The sequence below is a fragment of the Theropithecus gelada genome, chromosome 6 (assembly GCF_003255815.1).
Source record: "Theropithecus gelada isolate Dixy chromosome 6, Tgel_1.0, whole genome shotgun sequence".
Classification (NCBI taxonomy): Eukaryota; Metazoa; Chordata; class Mammalia; order Primates; family Cercopithecidae; genus Theropithecus; species Theropithecus gelada.
The window spans coordinates 39,663,447-39,685,423 of NC_037673.1; positions in this window are offsets into that span (position 1 = coordinate 39,663,447).

Sequence of the window (21,977 nt, forward strand, 5' to 3'; positions counted from 1 at the left end):
ATCCACAGATGCAGAATGTGAAGAGTTGACTGTGTATCTCCAATTAGTTCTGTTTCTCTGGAGAGTCCTGACTAATATTAAAAAAAAATGGTAGCAGGAAGAGGTGGACTACTGCTGTAACAAATACTTAACACTATGAAAGCAGTTTTAAATGTTTTGGAATCGAGTACCCTTTGGAATTGGGTAATGGGTAGAGACTAGAAGAATTTTGAATACATGCTAGGAAAAGCCAGTATTTTAATGGAGTTTTAAGAGAGATGCTGATGATTGAGGCTCATTGAAAAAGAGGAGAGCTATTGAGAATTCTTTCATATTCTTAGAGAATACATTAATAATCATGTAATAGTGTGTTGGTAGAAACAGATGATAAAGTCCTTTCTGATTAGGTCTCAGATGGAAATGAGAAAAGTCACAAGGCAATCTTTATTATAAAGTGGCAATAAATTTGGCTGAACTGTGTTCATTTTCTTCTATTTTGTGGAAAGTAGAACTTGTGAAGAATGAAATTGGGTATTTTGCTGAGAATATTTCTAAACAAAGTGTGTGAAGAGTGGCTTGGTTCCTCCTTACTATTAATAGTACACTGCAGGAGGAGAGGAATGAATTGAAGATGCAATAATTAGGTAAAAAGAACCAGAACTTAAAGATTTGGAAAATTCCCAGCCCATTCATATTGCTAAAAGTGAGCAAGCATTTTTGAAAGAGATCACTAAGGGCATGATGCACTGACCATTTGATAAAGACATTAGTGTCAGTGTGGACAACAAAGCCACCCACAGCCTTGGGGGTGAGGCCCCACTTGGCAGAGTCCTAGAGGAATGAATCTTACCTAGCAGAGAGGTTCATGGGCGGACCTCAACCTCAATGGTTCTGGAAGATAAGAAAACATTGAGCCAAAAGAATATTACTCCTGAACTTTGAAATCTAGTGAAGTTTACCTTGCTAGATTTTGCACCAGCACCTCTTCCTTCTTTCCTATTTTTTTAAAAATAAATTTAAGAGGTACAAGTACAATTTTGTTACATGGATGTATTGTGTAGTGACGAAGTCTAGGATTTTATTGTCCATCATTCTAATAATGTACATCATACTCATTGAGTAATTTCTTATAATCCATCCCCACCTCATACCTCAACCTTTCCAAGTCTTTATTGTCTATCAATCCACAATTTATGTTCAGATGTATACATTACATACTCCCAAAAAGTGGGAGTGACATAAAAGTGACATGCAATATTTTTCTTTCTGAGTTGTTTCACTTAAGATAATGGCTTCCAGTTTTGCATGTTGCTGCAAATGATATGATTTTATTGTTTTAATAGCTAAAACATATTCCACTGTGTAAATATACCACATTTTCTTTATCCAATCATCCATTAGTGGACACTTAAATTGTTTTCATGTCTTTGGTACTGTGAATAGTGCTGCAATAAACATATGAGTGCAAGTATTTTTTTGGTATAATGATCGTTTTTTCCTCTGGGTAGGTACCCAAGGACGGGATTGCTGGATCTAATGGTAGTTCTATCTTTAGTTCTTTGAGAAATCTCATAGTGTTTTGCCTGTTATAAGATGATATTTCATGGTGGTTTTAATTTTGCATTTCTCTGATGATTAGCTTTGTTGAGCTTTTCTTGGATGCTTGTTGGCCATTTGTATGTTTTCTTTTAAAATATCTCTATTCATGTACTTCGCCTAATTCTAATGGAATTATTTGTGGGTTTTTAAAAATTATTTGAGTAGCTTGTAAATTCTGGGTATTAATCTCCTGTTGGATGATAGTTTGCAAATATTTTCTTCCATTCTGCAACTTCTTTGCTCATTCTATTGACTATTTCTTTGGCTGTGCAGAATCCTTTCAGTTTCATTAAGTCCCATTCATTTGTTTTTGTTGCTTGCACTTTTGAGGTCTTAGTCGTAAATTCTTTTTGGAATGGGAATATGTATTCTAGATCTGTCCCATTATTATATTTTGGAAGCACATAACGTATCTGGCTTCATATATTGAAGAGTTGAATTGGAATTTGACTTCAGGATAAATTGCACTTTGAGTTTTACCTATATCTGATTAAGATGATATTTAGATGAGATTTTGGACTTTAGACTTTAGAGTTGATGTTTATACTAACTAAGACTTTTGGAGCTATTGTGATTAGATGAATGCATTTTGCATGTGAGGACACAAATTCTGATGAGTGAATGCCATGTACTAAGTGGCACACAGTACATGAATGGGACACAATCATGTCCCATCAAAATTTATATGCTGAAGCCCTACTCCCCAGTGTTATGGTATTTGGAGATGGGGCCTTCAAGAGGTAATTAGGTTATGAGGATGGAGCTAATAATAAATGGGATCATTGTCCTTATAAGAAGAGATATGAGAGAGATAATCTTTCTTTTCATCATGAGAGGATACAGCAAAAATGTGTCCCTTTGAAAGCCAGGAGGAAGGCCTTCACCAGAAACCTAATTGACCAGCACCTTGAGCTTGAACTTCCCTGACTCTGGAACTATAAGAAATAATATTTTTGTTATAGCAACCCAAACTGACTAAGAAAGTCTCTAAAGTTCACCCCATACTTTTTGAATCTAAATATCCATAGTTGGGACTGGAAAACTATACACTTTACAAAGTTCTTTAAGTGATTCTGAGGCACAAAGCAGTTCAGAAGTTCCAGTGTAAGCAATGGTAACTACTAAAATATGAGTTGCACAAGGAGATTGTTTTGAAAGATCTATTACTAAGTACAGATGTAGCAAGTAACAAAAAGTAATTTAGTTATAAGGCATAAATGGAACATGTAAATTTATTTTTTTTCAACTAGACCTCTGCATGTAATAGTATTAAACACATTACTTGCAGATGTAATATGAAGGGATAATAGAAAACAACGGAAGAGGAAGAATTAATATAGAAGAAAGTTCAGATTGTAAAAGATAAGAGCTAGAAGAGAAAATGCCATTTTAGTGGGGTTGTTCATATTACCTACATCTATTATCCACGTGAAAAGTGAAATTATACTTTTTATACCATTCTACATATTTTTACTTAATAATATGGTATAATAACCTTACATTTTAATCAGATGATTTCCCCATCATTCTCAATGCTAGAATAGTATTATTTTATTACACAGAAGTACCATAATTTATTTAACTAATTCCAACAACCAACAGAAAAACAGGAAAATCATAATAACAGGAAAACCATTCATAGAGTTTTTATGGCCAAAATGCATATGAAAAAAGTATTCAGTCTCCTTAGGAATTTAAAATGAGCATCAAAACAACAATGAGATATAATTTTTATGAAGCAGGTTAATCAAATATCTAAGTTACTTAATTTGGGCCAGGGTTTGGGGAAATATAAGTACTCAAATAATATTGGTGGAAATCTAAATTAAAACCTTTTTAAAAAGGTAACTGTGGAGTTTCTATAAGAATTGCAATTTCAGTTCTAGGAATTAATCTTGTTTGTACAGATGTACAAAGATGTCTATGTATTCATTGTAGCAGTGGAATCAAGCTATATACAGATGCACTTAACTTTATTTGAAACATTCAAGCATAGGTTTGAAAAATATTAAAGAGCGATTATATTAACAGTAAGTCTTTCATCCATCTTGCCTATCTCACTCCCACCTGTCTCACTCTCAGGGAAAATCTTTTTCCAACATTTCTCATTGTAGTTTATATGATGGTTATGAACATAATGTAAATAATAGGCTTTTACATCAATTTCTTGATTTATGGTTTTTAAATAGTATCCATTAGCTTCTCACTTTAAAAGATAAGACTTGAGTTACTTACAAACTTCCCACCTAATCTTCCATGGTCTATTAAAACATGTTTTCTTCTATTGATTATTTTAATAAATCTAAATAGTATACTTAAAGCCTTGCTTGCTATTCCATCAATCTCAGATACTACCTTCTAAATTCCTATTACGAATGATGAGAAAAATTGGGCCCATGAGCTATTTTCCACTCCCTGCTATTACACCCTGATCTATGAAAATACATTTTAGTTGGCAAAGTCTGAGTCCTGTGCCCTCGCTTTCTTCCCCAGACAGTACGACCTTCACCGTTCCTCCACCTTCTCCACCAACTACCGGTCTCTGGGCTCCGTCCAGCCGCCCAGCTACCGCGCCTGGCCGGTCACCAGCGCGGCCAGCTTCTAGGCAAGCGCCGGGGGCTCTGCTTCCCCTATCTCTCTGTCCTGCTCCAATAGCTTCTGGGGCGACTTGGGGTCCGGGGGCCTGGCGGAGGGGATGGCCGGGGTCTGGCAGGAATGGAAGGCATCCAGAACGAAAAGGAGATCATGCAACGCCTGAACGACAGCCTGGGCTCCTACCTGGAAAGAGTGAGGATCCTGGAGGCGGAGAACTGGAAGCTGGAGAGCAAAATCCGGGAGCACCTATAGAAGAAAGGACCCCAGGTCAGAGACGGGGGCTTTTACTTCAAGACGATCGAGGACCTGAGGACTCAGATCTTCGCAAATACTGTGGGAAATGACCGCATCCTTCTGTAGATCCACAGTGCCCGTCTTGCTGCTGATGACTTTAGAGTCAAGTATGAGACAGAGCTGGTCATGCTCTAGTCTGTGGAGTGGGACATCCATGGGGTTCATTCAGGATTTCTTCATTACTTTACATTGCTTTATGTTTGGACTCTAATTTTTTGAACAGATTCTCACGCTTGTTTTGCCACCTTGTTAATTTCATGTATATTTAATGTACTAGAGTTGAAAGAACTCAGTTAAATGCACATACACAGAAAGTGTGTACATAACTATATTTGAGAGTCCCAAGGCTAAGAAGCAGCATATTATTTTTAACTTATAAACTAGTTATGCTTGAATAGTATTGTGGATTAATAAGCAAAAGAAATAGAAAATCAGAAGTCATCTATTGTTTACATAACTGTCCTTCACCATGTCTATACAATACAGCAAAACTTAATTTTTAACATCTTTGGTTCTTTGCATTCACAGATAAGATCACGAAAGGAGAATCATAAATAATTTAAAATAAATAATTGAAAGATACTTTAAAAAGTTTTAACATTTGAATTAATCTAAGGCTATTATTGAAATTATTTGACCAAGATCTGTTAATTTGTAAATAAACCCCACCAAACTCTCCATTTTCTTCTGTGCCAGCTGCATTCTGGTGTGATGAAAATGACTCTTTTTATTCTGACCAAAGTTCCGTTAATTTTACTTCTGCTTCATTATTCCATATGTTTTATTCCATAAAACATAGCAATTTGTTTTAATAGTTTACATTCATTTTTATAAAATATATTTTATGTGATTTTTAATAAAATATTGTATAATTTTAATAAAGTGATATTAAGCCTTAAAAAATAGTAAATCATTTTTTAAAAAATTAAAAGATCTATGCGCATCCAAGAGAAATACAGACTCTTACATAATTTTCTCTGCCTCTGGATTCCAGACCTCTAACGACATTTAGAAACCCTAAAGTCATCCATTTCCTGCTGACTGAGCTCCAAATTTAGGGGAGAATTTAAATGAGGAAAATTCTTAACAATAGTGGTATGACAAATAGTCACCAAAAAGTTTTGGGGCATCTTCCTTGTAATGAGCCCTCAGAGATATGGAAAGCAAATGAGAGTATGTCTCATGCAAAGAAACAGAACAGTCTCTTGGACAACCCATTATTTTTCATCTGTGAAAAAGATAAGAGATCTACAGAGAATTCACAATAAGAACCCTCTCTACTTTTACCTGGTGTTAATCACCATTGAGAACATCTAGGATACTCAGCTCTCTCCAGTGCCCAAAAAAGAAAGTGCTATAACACAGTGCCTGTGACCTTGTAGGCAAATTCCTACACAAAAGGCCCTTGTGTATAGTACACAGGATCATAAGTTATTACTAACACTCTCTTCTCTTTACCTTATGTTTTTCACTAGTCCCAGGGACTATGGGCACAGAACATTTTTTAAAGCTAATAGTGAAGATTACTTATAGGTCAAACACATGAATGTATAAGCCCATATAATTCTTTTCTTGATAACAAAACACATAGCAAAAGTTAAATAGTATGAATTATAAAAATTCCTATAACCAAAGACAGTATTTTGTTGAGGTTTAAAAAATTATCAGCTCATGGTGAAACCCTATCTCTGCTAAAAATACAAAAAATTAGCTGGGCGTGGTGATGGGTGCCTGTAGTCCCAGCTACTCAGGAGGCTGAGGCAGGAGAATGGTGTGAACCCTAGAGTCAGAGCTTGCAGTGAGCCGAGATCCTGCCACTGCACTTCAGCCTGGGCGACAACTGCACTCCATCCAACCTGGGCGACAGAGTGAGACTCCATCTCAAAAAGCAAAAACAAAGACAAAAACAAACAAACAAAAAACTGTCAGCCCACTAGTACTTCAAAGTGCCACTGAATCTTTTTTAAAAATGTTTCAATCATGAAGTAGTCATTCACAAAAGATTCAAGCTTTGGATGGTAGCAGATGCTGCTGCTATGTCTATCCCCTGAAATGACTAGCTAGGTTGCTATATATCCACAAAAATGAATGGAGGATAACAAATCAGAGTTATATCCACAGCTTTATTGCAGAATCCTACCCGTGCACAGCAGAGTCTAGACTTTCATGCATGATGTGACAGTGGCGCTGTCTCTCCTGAAGCCAGGAGAAAAATCCACATCAAGCTTCTGTGCTGTGTCAGTATCAGGCACCCAAGTGCTGGTGAAACAAAGGAAGCTATCTCTACAACCAGGAAAAAGAGAAGTCTGGCTTTAAATTTAAATCCCCTGCTCAACTGGACCTTATGTAAACAGAAAACAACCCTCTACTCCTAAGCAAGATCTTAGTGCTATACTCCTTAACAAACTTGTATTTTTAATCACATATAAAATAGCAAAAGTTGATATTGTAAACAAGGCATGGTACTTATTTGTGGATCATCTACTTAAATCCTTCTAATAGTTTCCCATTCTATAGGAATATGCAAGTTCCTCATCCTAGCTCACAGAGCACCACATAATATGGCCCATTTTTCTTTCTTTAGCCTCGTCTCTTATATTCCTTACTTTACTCTCTCTTTTCCAGCCACCTTGGCCTTCTTTGTTTCCTCCAAACCACCAAGTTGATTGCTCCATAACAGCCTTTGCTCTAGCCATGCTCTCTGATGGTAGAGATGCCTGTCCCCAGGTTTTTTCCCAGCTGGTTGCTGCTTGTTAGCTAGATCTCGGGTCGCTGTCACCTTCAACAGCAAGGTTCTCTCAACCGTCCAACTAATGCAGATGTCTTGACACTGATTATCATATTGCCTATTTTAATTTTTTTTTTTTTTTCCTTGAGACGGAGTCTCGCTCTTTCGTCCAGGTGGAGTGCAGTGGTACAATCTCGGCTCACTGCAAGTTCCGCCTCCCGGGTTCACGCCATTCTCCTGCCTCAGCCTCCCGAGTGGCTGGGACTACAGGCGCCCATCACCACGTCCGGCTAATTTTTTGTATTGTTAGTAGAGACGGGGTTTCACCGTGTTAGCCAGGATGGTCTCAATCTCCTGACCTCGTAATCCGCCCGTCTCGGCCTCCCAAAGTGCTGGGATTACAGGCGTGAGCCACCGCGCCCGGCTATTTTAATCATTTTCATTGCACACATCACTACCTGATGATTTTGCCACTTGATTATTTATTTTTATCTATTTGTTATCCATCAGTGCTCCCCCGCAAAAAAAAAGAAAAAAAAATGCAAGCTATATGAAAGTAAAAAACGATCACAGTCACTGACATAAGCCCAGTGCTTACCTGATACGAAGGTACTGTGGTTTCAATGTGTCCCCTCCAAAATTCAGGTGTTGCCAACACGATAGTATTAAGAGGTGGGACCTATAAGGCATGACATTTTAAAAATTTGTTATGTTTTTAAAATCTTTGAAATCTCAAAGTAGTCGTTCACAAAAAAAGCATTTAGAAGACAGCAGATTCTGCTGCTACATCTATACGCTGAAACAGTTGGCTAGGTTGCTAGATAGCTACAAGAATGAATGGAGGATAACAAACCAGAGGGCAAAGTCAATGCATGGGGCCATGAGGGATCTATCCTTGTATATAGGATTAGGTGTCCTTTAAGGGGCTTCAGGGAGGGACTTGATTCTCTCTCGCATTTCTGCCTTCTGAGAACAAGGCAAAACAGTCCTCACCAGATGTGAACACATTGATTTTGTTCTTCCCAGCCTCCAGAACTGTGAGAAATGAATTTCTCTTTTTAATAAATTGCCCAGTCTGTGGTACTCTGTTTTGCCAGCACAAATGAACTAAGATGGAAATTAGTACTAAGGAGCTAAGTGTTGCTCTAACAAGCACCTGAAAATGTGGAAGAGGCTTCGGGACTGGATAATTGGTAGACACTGAAACAGTTGTGAAGTGAATGACGTAAAAAAGCCTATATGGCCATAAACAGACTAAGGATGATTCTAGTCAAGGCTCAGAAGAAGAGCAGTAGGGCAAAGCTCGGTCCTTTTAGATATTTCTTCATTGGTTGCGGCAGTGGAGATTATTCTGATGAGGTCTCAGATGGAAATTAGGAACAATGTACTGGAGGCTGGAGGAAAGGTCATCCTTGTTATAAAGTGGAAAGGAACTTGACTGAATTGTGTCTATGTTCTAGGACTTTGTAGAAGACAGAACTTAAGAATGATGAAGTAGAATATTTCACAGAAGAAATCACTAAGCCGAAAGTGCTCAGGATGCTGCATGACTTCTCTTAACAAGTTATAGTAAAATGCAAAAAGAGAGAAATGATTTAAAGACAGGATATATACTTAAAAGGAAAGCAGAATGTACAGATTTCGAATATTCTCAGCCTGGGAGTGCAAATAATTAAAAGGCAATTTTAGGAGAGAAAAATCAAGGGCATGGCTAAGCAACCATTTGATAAGATTAGTACAGCTAGAAGGAAGCCAGGTGCTATTCAACAAGACAATGGTAGCATGACCTCAAAGGGGTTTTGGAGATCTTCAGGCTGCCATTCCTATCACAAGCCCAGAATGCTAGGGTCTTGGGGTCAGAATGGTTTCAGGGGATGGGTCCAGTGTCTGTGGGACTTAGCTGCCCAGGGCCTCCTTAGGTCTCTGTTCCCTGCATCCTGGCACAGCACTCTTTGATCACCCTAGACATGGCTCAAGCTGGCCCAGGTGCAGCCTGAACCACCACTCCAGAAGATGCAAAAAATGAGCCTTGGCGATGATCACGTGGTGTTAAATCTGTAGGTGTATAACTTTGGAGCCATGGAGACATAGCTGTCTCTACCTATATTTCAAAGGATGTCTCAGACAGCCTTAAGTCCCAGGAGGGTACCTGCCCCAGGGATGGTGTATGGCAGAGAATTCTCATTAGGGCAATGCTGAGTGGCTATGTGGGGGCAGGGCCATCTTTGAGAAAGACATCTTTAACTGTAAAGCCACCAGCACATAGTGTCAGGCTAAGATAACCATAGGCATATGCCTTCAATGCATGACAGTTGAAGCCAGGGTTGCACCTAGCAAAGCCATGGGATGGGGCTGCCTGAGGCCTTGGGGACCCAACTCTCACTCTAGTGTATCCAGGAGGTGGGACATGGAGTGAAAGAAGATTATTTTCAAGCTTTAAGATTTAATGCTGTTAGCCCTGGTGGGTATTCAACTTACTTGGGATCTATTACTCTTTTCTTCTTTTGTTGTATCTTTCCCTTTTGGAATGGGAATGTTTACCCTATGCCTGTCTCAGCATTGTGTTTTGGAAACATGTAATGTTTGATCTCACAGGCTCACAGCTGGAGGGATATTTTCCTCAAGATGAATCATGCCTTGAGTCTTACTCATATCTGATTTACATGAGACTTTGGACTTAGATTTTCAAGTTGAAGCTGGAATGAATTAAGAATTCTGGGGCTATTGAAATAAAACAAATACATTATATATGTAAGAAGGACATGAATTTTGGGGGACTATGAGTGGAATGCTATAGTTTGAATCTATCCCCTTGGGGCACTTCAAGAGGTCATTAGAACATGAGGACTCCTCCCTCATGAATGAGATTAGGTGCCTTTATAAAGGTGCTTGATTAAGGGAGTTGCTTCTATCTTGCCCTTCCATTTTCCACCATGTAAAGACAGAGCAAGAAAGGTCTCAGCAGATACCGGCAACTTAATCTTCAACTTCCCAGCCTCGAGAACTGTGAGAAATAAATTTCTTTCCCTTATAAATGACCTGTTCTGTGCTATTCTGTTATAGGGGCAGAAATAGGCTAGAATAGTAGTTAATAAATGTATATTTGTTGAATAAAAGAATGAAGACATGAAAGAATAAATGTTTTAGTTTCTCTTCTGACAACATGACATAGAAACCCAGCACATTTTATGTTTGTTTTTATCAGCTCCACTACTTTTCACTGGATCTTTTACAAACCCCATTTCAGGGTGATCTCCGGAGTCCTTTCTCATCTACTCCAATTCACTCATGTCCTCCTCTTCTTTGGAGTCCATAATCCAAAAGATTTGTGCAATTCAGCTGCAATGATAAATACTCCAAATGCCATGTTCCTACCTAAAGTAGCTCAGAAAGGAGGCAGCACAAAATCTAGAGGGCAAAAGGAAGGTTTAGTTCTGGAATACTCTTCTCTGCTTAGAGCCTTATTTAAGATCACTGTAAACAAAAGAGGACCCAGTTACTGAATATCTCACACATTTGTATTCTGCAGAAGAAACTGGAGAGCCACCCGTTCCATATCATTTTACTATCAGAGTAATCCAAAAGGATCACTTAAGTTTATCTGTATCCCGAGTCAAATACTGTGTTCATGATCAATTATGCTGCTTTGAGTTCTTGATGGGTTTTCAAAACCAGGAGAAACTAAATAGAATATGGTATCTGTTCTATTACCTCATCCAAGGTCAAGCCCTGGGTGAGGTAATATTAACACAAGGACTTCTAAATAGAAAGGCAGTAGAGGAGACAATTATGGGTCCTAATGCAATGTAGATGATTTCTGTGGTAATGAATACTTAATTTATTGCAGTTTCATTGGGTTTCCAACTACTGCACAATATTAATATAGATAACTCTTAAACGAAATCTTCCAGGAAATAAACTGGAGTGAACTTAAATGGATCCATGTTTCTTAATATATTTAGATATGATGATATTAATTTTTAGGTGGCTGTATCTATGACACGGAAGGCCTGTTTCACATTGTCCCATAGTCATTTACATATATGATAAATGACAAAAACTCTTGGATAGAAGTACAAATTTAATATTTAAAGATGAAATCAAGAATCTAGGAGACATGGTAGACTAGAAGAAAAATTGAAAAGTTAGACTTATTACATATTAACATCAGTCTTTTCTGAAACCGATTTTATTATACTTTATAGTTTATAAAAGTTAACTCACATTATTCATACTAGTTTATTTAAGACTTACTAAACTCTAATGAAGATTTGATTACATATAGTTTATAAATCACCAAAAACCTGACTGCAATAGAGTTGAGATTCAAGTGTGGAAGTTTAATCATATACTTCCCAGGTGCTTCCAGTGTGCCAATCAGCATGCTAGATGAGAGAGAATCAAAGATGAATGTGACTAGATCCTACTTGAGGCTGATAAAGGAGACAGATGGTTATGTAATTTCAATTAAATGTAATAAGTGCTGGGTGGAGGTAATCATACCTATTAATAGGCAAAGCAAAGGATTAAATACATATCTGTGTGTGAAAGTCTTATGTCATTGTGTAAACACACTGTATTGTATACTGTGTTATATACTGTTTTCATTTGAAGTCTGATATAATACATACCGTGAAAAACAAATGGACTCATATGGCAAAGACATTTTAGCTAAAGGAAAATTTAATATTAACAGTAAGAGAGGATGAAAACTTTTCTGTGTTCAGGATTCTTGCAATCAAGAAGATTAAAGATGGTTTTACTTGGGACAGAGTTTCAGTGCTAGAACTCAAAAAATCCTTCGAAAACTATGATAGCTGGCCAATCTATCAAGGTTTTCAAGGTTAAGAAATATATAACAAGTTTTTTAATCTCAAGAACCATATCAGTTAGGCTTAATCCCACTGGTGTAGATCTGAATTTCTCCAGAAGGAACTGGATTACAGAGACCAACGAGAAAGAGAAAGTGAAATAAGAGCATTACCTTACAATTGTAGAGCATTTAAGATTTATGAAACTTGATCTCAATCTTTGTAAATTGCCCATGTGAGTTTCATAACACTGATAAGGACAGGTATCTTTATCCCCATTTAACAAAGAAGCAGATTCAAAGGGATAATAAATTTGGTCAAAGTGACACAATTCTTACGTATTGGAAAAATCCTAGAACCCCAAACGAGTCAAAGATTCTAGATGATTTCAACCTCTGGTGGTGAAAAGTAGTTAGATTATATAATAGCCTATCTCACCCAGTCGAAAATGTTATTCATAAGTATTAATATGTTAGAGTTGTACTTAAAGGGCAATCAATCAATAGGCGAACAAGAAGCAACATAACTTCAAAGTCAAGTGGAAGTTTTTAAGTGTTAGGAACACTCTTAACTGCTGAAGGGCTATTTAACCAAAGGATTTTGTACATACCTAACATCTCTGTAGCACGTAACTTTATAACTATCTGACTATCTTTACTGCTGTGTTGCAACTGTGTTGAACATCAACTCCAGATGGTGCTTTGGAAGGCACAAAGCACTATATAGATACAATGGTTTCTGGTTATTTTAAGTTTTATGTATATCAGATCAGAATTCCCAGCACCTGGTGCCTTATCACTCTTAGGCTGAAATAAAAATTCTGGTTATTTTTCCACCTGTGAATGGATGAGTCAGACATTATTTCCACTCCCATTGTGTCTGAGGCTAACACTATATTGGCCACTCAGTCCAGTGCTAGGACAGTATTGTGGAATCGTTTCTCCTACATTAGTAGTTCTCCCACCTCCTGATCTGATTTCTTTTTCTTTTTCTTTTTTTCACCCAGGCTGGAGTACAGTGGCGCGATCTCGGCTCACTGCAACCTCCGCCTCCCAGATTCAAGGGATTCTCCTGCCTCAGCCTCTTGAGTAGCTGGGATTACAGGCGCCTGCCACGCCACCAAGCCTGGCTAATTTTTAATTTTTTAATTTTAATTTTTTATTTTTAGTAGAGACGGAGTTTCACCATGTTGGCCAGGCTGGTCTTGAACTCCTGATCTCAGGTGATTCACCTGCCTCAGCCTCCCAAAGCGCTGGGATTACAGGCGTGACCCACTGTGCCCAGCCTAATCTGATCTGATTTCTAAAACTCATTTTAGGCATTTTAACACACTTCTGTGGTATTTCCTGCTATAAAGTTTGACCATGAAAAACATTATGAAATGTACCATAAAAAAGCTCACATTAGCCAATGAGTTTTTCAAAATGATAAAAATGAAACACCTCAAACTGAGCCTTTCATACATACAAATTCTCTTTAATATTTTGTTACAACCAAATAGGGGTTTGCAGTTAGAAAGGAAACTGTCAAGATTTATTTAAGAAGGTTCACTGCACTCACTTCTATTAGATTTAGGATTCGTCTATATAATTAGTTTCTCAGTACTTAAAAAAAATTACCAAAGACCTGTCCCCAAGCAGGAAAAGCTATCCTAACTAATTTCTCTCCTCCTGCCAGGGGATATTTTTTTCTCTTATGAAAATCTCATCAACAGAATATCTATAACTACGAAGATCCTCACATCTCGAAAATGTAAATGGCATGTTTATTTTTAAGTTAAAAATCAATATGTTGTTTTGAAAATTTCACATTATTGCCTAGAGGATGATTAAATTCAAATTTGAGAGTGTGTTTAACAAATCAGCATTTATTCAGTAAGTGTGGCAAAGATTTAATTTTTTTTCAAAAGTATTAAAAATATATATCCCTCTTCTTTAATATTGTAGTTATTGCTGGAGCCACCTTCGCAGGCAATGAGTACATTCCACAGCAACCCGTTGCATAAAGGTGCAGCCACATGACTAGTTCACAATCAACAAAATATGAGCAGAACGATGTGTGTTACTTCTGAGCCTGGATTTTCAAAGGAGTAGGTGTATCTTCTTCACTCCGTCTCTTTCCACCTATTGGGCCTTACTGAATGGTGGAGCCATAAGATGAAAAAATTCTGAGTCCCTGAAACACTTTGGGGAAGGTCACCACTAAACAGTAATACCCTCAATGGACTAGTTTAATTCTATCACCAAGAAATAAACTTCTATTATGTTAAGCAACTGAAATTTTTTGTTTCATTTTTTTCAATAGCTGGCATTGAAATATTCTAGAAAATAAATTTCCATTACTGGATTAAGTTTTTTTTTTTTTTTTGCTGTCCAAAAAAATAAAATTTTAGGAAAAGCCAAATCAACCCTCAAACTAGTTCTTAATTAGGTTTAGACACAACTAGGTCTTATCTACCCCTCATGATTAACCACATCACACTGCCTCATGCAAGGTGGCATTCACCCAAGCTACCTCCTTATGCTGGAACACCTTGTCCCTATCTAGACTTTTCTGACTTTCCTACTTGCCTTTCAGATTTTGGTTGAATTGACCTAAGTAATTTCCCTTTTTAGTGGGTGTCACAGTGGAAATGCAATTTTATACTTATTTGTTATAATCATTTGATTGATGCGTGTTGTTCTCACTATAAACTTTGTAATGGCAGAATTTATGTTTTTTATTTTGCTAAGCATTGCATCCATTATGCCTAGCAACAGTCCAACACATAGTAGTCCCTGAATAAACATTTGTCAAATGAATATAATGAATTAACAGTACAGTGTGGTACTATGACAGATGAAAGCAGAATGTAAAGAACCTGATGAAGGTATAATTATGGAATTCACACTTTTCTCTTTTCCTTCAAGTTAATTACTATGCTTTTAGTGTCTCAACAAAAGAAAACAGAATTGACCAAAGATAAATTAGCTTTAAATAGAAGAGTCACAGAAATAAATTAACACTTCATTCCTGACAAAGGAACATGCTCATAATCTTACCAAAGGTTTTCTTTTACTCTCTGCTCAGAGTCATACTCACTGGCACCCAAAATATTGTAGTGCTATGGTCTGAACATTTGCATCCCCCTAAAATTCATATGTTGAAACTTAATCCCCAATGCTATAGTAGAGATGAGGAATAGAAAGTATTAGGTTATGAAGGTGAATTTCTCATAGATAAGACTAGTTTCTTAGAAAAGAGGCCCAAAGAAACTGCTCTGCTCCTTCCACCATGGAGGGCATAGCAAGAAGGGGCCATCTATGAAGAGCTTACCCTCACCAGACACAGAATCTGCCAGTGTCTTGCACTTGAACTTCCCAGCCTCCAGAACTGTGAGAAATAAATGTTTGTGGTTCATAAACCATTCAACTTTTGGTATTTTTTTCTAGCAGCCTGAATGGACAAAGACACATAGGAACATTGTTGATATCATAAGCTGCAAATTTTCCCCAGCATGTTGACTATTGTAGCAACATGTGGAAAACAAATTCACTGGAACCCTGTTCCAACCACTTTTTGTAGTGATTTCTCTTCCCTTTATCTGCTACCTCTTGGAAAAAATGAATGACTTTCCTGAGGGTGATATTGAGAGAAGAACTTAAGCATATACAATTGAGCCTTTTCCCCTCTCTCCTTGGAATCTTCTTACAAGAAGTAGGATGTATCATGCAGGCCCTGCTTCCAAAAAAATAAGGTAATCAGGGTCAGCCCTCTAAAGACATACTTGGCTCACTTTGCTTTCCTTGTCTTATGTAAGCTTTGTAGCTGTGAGGGAGGAATTCTGGATAAGCACGTGTTACTTCCCTTAGGCTGAGACAACTCTGACCTAGCCACATCTTTCCTACTTCATCTAGTTAGCTCGTAGTATCTTTTCAGTCTGAGTTAAATTATTACTTCCTTAGAGAAACCTTTCTAATACCTTCCTAAGTCATTTTCTTACCAGACCTCTCGCTGGGTATATTAGTTATATATTCCTGCATACCAAATTACCCCATAACTTAGTAGCTTGAAACAACAAACATTTATTATCTCACATGACATTTTAGGGTCCAAAATCTGAGCTTGGCCCAACTGGGTGGTTCTGGCTCAAGGTTTCTCAATGATATTATAGTCAAGATGTTGGTCAGGCCTGCAGTCATTTGCAGAACTGACTTTGGCTGGAGATTGTCAGGAGCTCAGTTCAGCTGGAGAGAAAAATTGCTAAGTTATCAGGTGTTGGAGTAGCCAATTGATGCAACAAAACAAAAATGATAGTGAAGTATTTAAAACCTTTTTTGTTGGTATAATCAAATGTAAAAACATGGAGAAAGCACTAACTTGCCCCTTATAATTTACCCCCCTGGAATGACATACTGGTCAAGGGTCAGGTGAATTACCACAGAAATGGGGGTTGTCTCACTGTTGAGGGAGTCTCAAACAAAAGGATCTCGCCGTTATATAGACCCTGGGGTTGGTGAGGAGGGAGGGCTAAGAGTGGAAAAATTCCAAGTACCATGTCAGAGTAGGGGAATGTTTCTTCAATGTTTCCTTCTCCTTCCCTAATAGGAAGGCCTCTGCAGAGCCACCTGAAGAGGACCTCTGCCTAAGGACTCAGATCTCATGTCCTAGGAATGAATGTTGCACCACTATTAGCAATGCAAATAGGTGGAGAGCTTGACCCACCAGCAGGCCTCAGTTCTTGACTGAAACCTTCTTCAGAGACTGCAATTCACTGCCTGTGCACCAAGTTTGGTGTGGGGAGGACAACTTTCCCCTGTGAGGCTTGCTCAGTAAACCTTTGTCATTTCTTATGGTCAGTCCTGTAAAATTACACATAGATTTGTAGTCAAGAACCAGACTTCTCAGAGGTTCTGCTTCTAAGCTGGTTCCTTGTATAGCTATTGGCAGAAAGCCTGCATTCCTCACCATGTGGAATTCTCCAAGGTTGGTTGAGTATCCTCATGATATGGCAACTGCCTTCCCTAAGAGTGTGCAGTCTATGATAAAGAGCAAGGAGGAAGTCACAATGACTTTTATGCCTGAATGTCAAAAATCACATATCACTTCTGCCACATTTTCCTTTTTAAAAGGAAGTCGGCCGGGCGCGGTGGCTCAAGCCTGTAATCCCAGCACTTTGGGAGGCCGAGATGGGCGGATCACGAGGTCAGGAGATCGAGACCATCCTGGCTAACACGGTGAAACCCCGTCTCTACTGCAAAAAAACTAGCCGGGTGAGGTGGCGGGCGCCTGTAGTCCCAGCTACTCGGGAGGCTGAGGCAGGAGAATGGCGTGAACCCGGGAGGCGGAGCTTGCAGTGAGCTGAGATCCGGCCACTGCACTCCAGCCTGGGTGACAGAGCAAGACTCCATCTCAAAAAAATAAAAAATAAAAAATAAAAAAAATAAAAGGAAGTCATTGAATTTATTCACACTCAAGAAGAGCAGAATTAGATTTCACTTTTTGAAGGAAAGAGTGTCAAATAATCTGTGTACCTATTTTAAAGTGACCACATTTGAGTAGATCATCTTAATGTTTGATTGAAAGAATTCTGCTTGTGGTCATATATGTCAGCCACATAGCTGAGTTGACTCTTTGACCTCCATTTCTCTAACTCTGGTGCCAAGCTTAAAATGAGGAAGAAGAAATGAGTGAATATTATCCTTAATCCAATAATCCTGGTTTCAAATACAAATTTTTATACTATTTACTGATTTCTTTTAACCTGTAAATTTGCACAACCTATCAACTCAAATGGCAGAAAGAAATCAAATTGTTAATGTATTAAATTCATGGATTGACTGAGATTGTAGCAGATTAAGAGATTTGTTTTAATAATCCTAAATTGTATCATTTTCCCTTTAAAACAACCAATATGAAATATTCTCCCCAGTTAACATCATAATGATTTTAACAAAAGTAAAAAGGCTGCAATCTGAAATATCAATATAAAAAAGCATACTGAGCATCTTTCAACCACTTTTTCAGATGTCAAGACCAAGAAAGTGAAGTGTTAGAATTCACTCTTCTCACTGGAATGCTGGCAAACAAGTGAACCAAGGTTAATTTATTACTGAATTTATTACCAAAAGAACCATGGTAGAAAACAATCCTTAAGGGTCTGGAGTTTTGTTTTATTTAATGTTAGCAAATGCTAGGAAACTATCACTGTAAGTTCCTATTTAAAACTACGGTTGCAGTGAATTTACTGGAACAAAAATCCAGTTTATAAACTGCTAAGGAAATAAAAGCAATTTTACATTGGTGGTGGCATTATATTTTACATGTGATTTCCTGAATAACATTATGCAATGCATTGTGAATTGAGATCCTCTTCCTGTATTATTAAAGCTACTAATCCAAACAGAATGCACTAAATCCCCTACAGATTAGGAAAAGTCACTGCCTCTGAACTTCTCAACACTGTGCTTCCAACATGCTGCCTTTCTCTTAACTCTGCTGTTCATTGTTCAAAAAATTTTATTTTCTCTCTCTCAGCTATGTAAAAATTAGAAATAGTAGAAAATAAAATAAATTTTCAAGTAAGAAATATCATAGCTGTTGATCTACAGGATTTCTCCATGCAGATAATCTCTATATTTTCCAACCCTAAGTTTCATCAAAGAAGGAGTGTGTCCACCTTGTTCACCAGTGTTTCTCCAGCATCTTGTTCTGTGTCTGGTTGATTATAATAAATTACTGTGAAAGATATTAATGAATGCCTCTCATTAGAACTAAATCACTGACTTGCCAAGAAAACAGAAAGAGAAGGATTCTTACTATCACCTCTCCCTGTGAGTGAGAGGAATTTTCATAAACTGACCATCCCAAAGGTGAAATCCTCAGACCAAGGATTGAAAAGAGGTTTGAAAAGAGGACAACTGTGTCCTAACTACTATGTAACTTTTTATTTCTTAAACTTTTAGAATGGTTTTTATAATTATTTAATTAATTACTGCAAGCCTTTCTGAAAATATAAAATCCTAGATGTTTATCATATTTTAAAAATTTAAGTAATAAAATATCTTTATATATTCAGATATTTGGTATGCACTGGAGGTACAGATAAATCCAGGCCCTGCGCTCTAGGAATTTACATTCTAGTAATGAATAGAGATATTAAACAATTGATTACACAATTCATTTGTTTAATTTTATTTGTGATGGATGAAAATGGAGAACTGAGTAATTGTGAGAGTGTATAACAGGGTGAGAGGATCTGGTGTGGAGCATCAGAGAAGATGTCCTTGAGGAAATGATATTTGAGCAGAGCACTGTAAAATGTATAGGAATTAATGGATAGGTAAGAGACTGCTGAGAAAACACGATGGGGGATTGTGAAGGGAGAAGAAAAATGGCCCAAACAGAAAGAAGAGAAACAGAGGAGCATGTGAATAGAATTCAGAAAGCCTGTGAATAGCCTACAGTGATGCTAATAGGGAATAAAGCAGTACGAACAGCTTTACTTTCTTTTCTTTTCTTTTCTTTTTTTTTTTTTTTTTTTTTTTTTTTAAGAAATAGGGTATTGCTCTGTCACTCCGGCTGGAGTGCAGTGGCATGATCATAGGTCACTGCAACCTTGAACTCCTGGGTTCAAGTGATCCTCCAGTCTTAGCCTCCTGAATAGCTGGGACTACAGGCATGTGCTACTGTGCCCAGCTAGAGTCATTTTCTTAAAATATTATTCTGGTTCCTATGCTAGAGCAACATGGTATAAAATCATTTCTCTCGTTTCTTCCCTATGAATGTAACTAAATACCCATGAGACAATGATAAAATTATTCATGAGACAATGATAAAAGACTCTGAAGCAAACTGAAGGAGTGGCAATAACTGGCTAGGGAGGAAAAACAAAGGTGGGCTGCAAGGAAACTCGCAGGACATGAGGAATGTCCTGATGAATTTCTAAGGTTTTCTTTTGATCTTGCATATGCTCCCAGATTGATCTTCCAAATACTCCCAGGCCTGGGAGAGGTCAACAACTCAGAACCACCAAGAGGCATAGGCAGAATAAAACCAAAACACATACACAAAAAGAAAAGCCTGCCCTCTCTGGCCAAGGAGTGGGAAAAGCAAAGGACAATGCAGACCTTGTAGAGAGCCCGGGCCTTGCTCCACAACCTGGACCTGGCAGTCAGTCAATTCTCTGGCAACAGGAAGAGGAAGGAACTCCAACTATTCAGTCCTCACTCCACAACCCGGCTCCCAATTCCCATCGTCAGTCCTATCCATGACAGGAGCAGCATAAGTAGAGGCCTGTGTCTCTCAATCTTCTACCTAAGAGCATAAGGAGATCAAGCTTATGCTCTTGATCTCCTTATGCTCTTAGGTAGAAGGTTTTTTCCCTCATATCCCCCTTCAGAAAATGGTCCAGAGGTACAAAGTAACCAAAGGAAGAACCTTGCATACCTGTAGATTGCACCTTTGGGAACTGAGTGGGAGCCTCTATTAGTCAGCTCAGGCTGCTATTACAAAATACCATAGATCGAGTGGCTTAAGTAATAGACTTTTATTTCTCACAGTTCTGGAGGCTGGGAAATCCCAGATCAAGGTACTAGTCAATTTGATTTCTAGGGAGGGCTCTCTTCCTAGCTTGTAGGCAGCTGCATTCTCTCTGTGTCCTCACATGGTGGAGACAGAATGTTTCCTCTTTCTCTCCCTTCTTATAAAACCACTAATTCCATCATAAGAGCTCCAACCTCATAAACTTTTCTAACTCTAATTGCACCCCAAAGACCCTATCTGGAAATGCCATCATTTTGGGAGTTAGGAATCCACCGTATGAATTTGGGGTAGGGGGACAGAATTCAGTGCATAACAGAGCCCCAACGGCACCAGAAGAAATGAAGCAGACCACAATAGCATTGCAAAGACTCTGAAAGATAAACTGTTACTGAAACTAAATCCCACAAAAATAAGCCAGAACTTAAACACTACATCTAAACAAGCTATTTGCTAAAATAGATTGGATCAAAAGTTCACTAATGTAATCATTTAAAATAATATCCATTATACAATTGAAAATCTTTAGTCATATCCAAGACCAAGAATGGATATCTCATATGGATGAGAAAAGAAAATCAGCTGACAAGACAAGGTAATCACCTCAATGCTGAGTAAATTAGATATTGAGATTACCTGACAAGAATTTTTTTAAAATTGTTATCAACACGCTTTGGTAATCAAATACAAGTTCTTCTTAAAACTTTAGCTTATACACATACAATGTAAGGAAAGAAATAGAAGTGGTAAGAAAGAACAAAGAAGAAATTGTAAAACTGAAAATAAAATAATCGAAATAAAAACTTGCCAGATGATTTCAATAGCAGATTGGTTAGCACAGAATTACAATATGATTCAGCAATTCCTATTGTGGGTACACATTCAAAACAACTGAAATCAGGAAATCAAATAGATATTTGCATACCTATGTTAATTGTAGCGCTATTTAGGATAGCCAAAAGATAACACAATCCTGGTATCTACTGATGACTGGATAAACAAATGTGGAATATTCCTCAGCCTTAAAAGGAAGGAAATTCTGAGCTATACTATAACATGGATGAACCTTGAGCTCATTATGCCAAATGAAATAAGACAGTCACAAAAGGACAACTATTGTATTATTTTACTTATATTAAGTGCCTAGAGTAATCAAATTCATGAAAATAGAAGTTAGAACGGTGGTTTCTAGAAACTGCTGGGAGGTTGGAATGATGAGTTACTGATTACTGGGTATGGAGTTTCAATTTCAGAAGATGAAAAGTTCTAGAGATGAATGGTGAGGATAATTGCATAGCAATATAAATGTATTTAATGCCACTTAAAAGTGGTTAAATTTGTACATTTATGTTATGCATATTTTACTACATAAAAGATGTATAACTTTAAAACTTCAAAATTTGTCAAAATACATAAACCTACAGATGTGAGAAGCTTAGCTAATCCTGTAT